Source organism: Drosophila bipectinata, chromosome XL (assembly GCF_030179905.1).
Source record: "Drosophila bipectinata strain 14024-0381.07 chromosome XL, DbipHiC1v2, whole genome shotgun sequence".
Lineage (NCBI taxonomy): Eukaryota > Metazoa > Arthropoda > Insecta > Diptera > Drosophilidae > Drosophila > Drosophila bipectinata.
In genome coordinates this window covers 4,027,995-4,028,707 of record NC_091734.1, presented here as the reverse complement: position 1 = coordinate 4,028,707, position 713 = coordinate 4,027,995, and positions in this window count along the sequence as shown.

Here is a 713-nt window from a genome sequence, read left to right as displayed (position 1 = left end):
GCCACGTGTGTTTTGTTTCAATTTTTGTATATGGAATTGTTATTTTTTAGTAAAGGTCCTTGCTTATCGATTGATCCTTCTGTATCATTAAATTTTTTAGAATTTTTAAATAAATAAAAGGGGTTCCCTCATAAAAATTACGATTTTGCGAATATCCCATTTTTGGCCCTTCCGGAGTGCATAGCTCGGCCATTTCGAATTGGATCGACAAATAAAGTACCATTCTGTAATCAGGGCTTCAATTACCTCGTTTCCTCATTCAAAATAATGTCTTTGAACCATTTTCAATTTTTTCGAATTTTTCCAAGGGGTTCCCTCATAAAAATGAGGATTTTGCGAAAATCGCATTTTTGCCCCTTCCGGAGTGCATAGCTCGGCCATTTCGAATCGGATCGGGAAATAAAGTACCATTCTGTAATCAGGGCTTCAATTACCGCGTTTCCTCATTCAAAATAATGTCTTTGAACCATTTTCAATTTTTTCGAATTTTTCCAAGGGGTTCCCTCATAAAAATGAGGATTTTGCGAATATCGCATTTTTGCCCCTTCCGGAGTGCATAGCTCGGCCATTTCGAATCGGATCGGGAAATAAAGTACCATTCTGTAATCAGGGCTTCAATTACCGCGTTTCCTCATTTAAAATAATGTCTTTGAACCATTTTCAATTTTTTCGAATTTTTCCAAGGGGTTCCCTTATAAAAATGAGGATTTTGC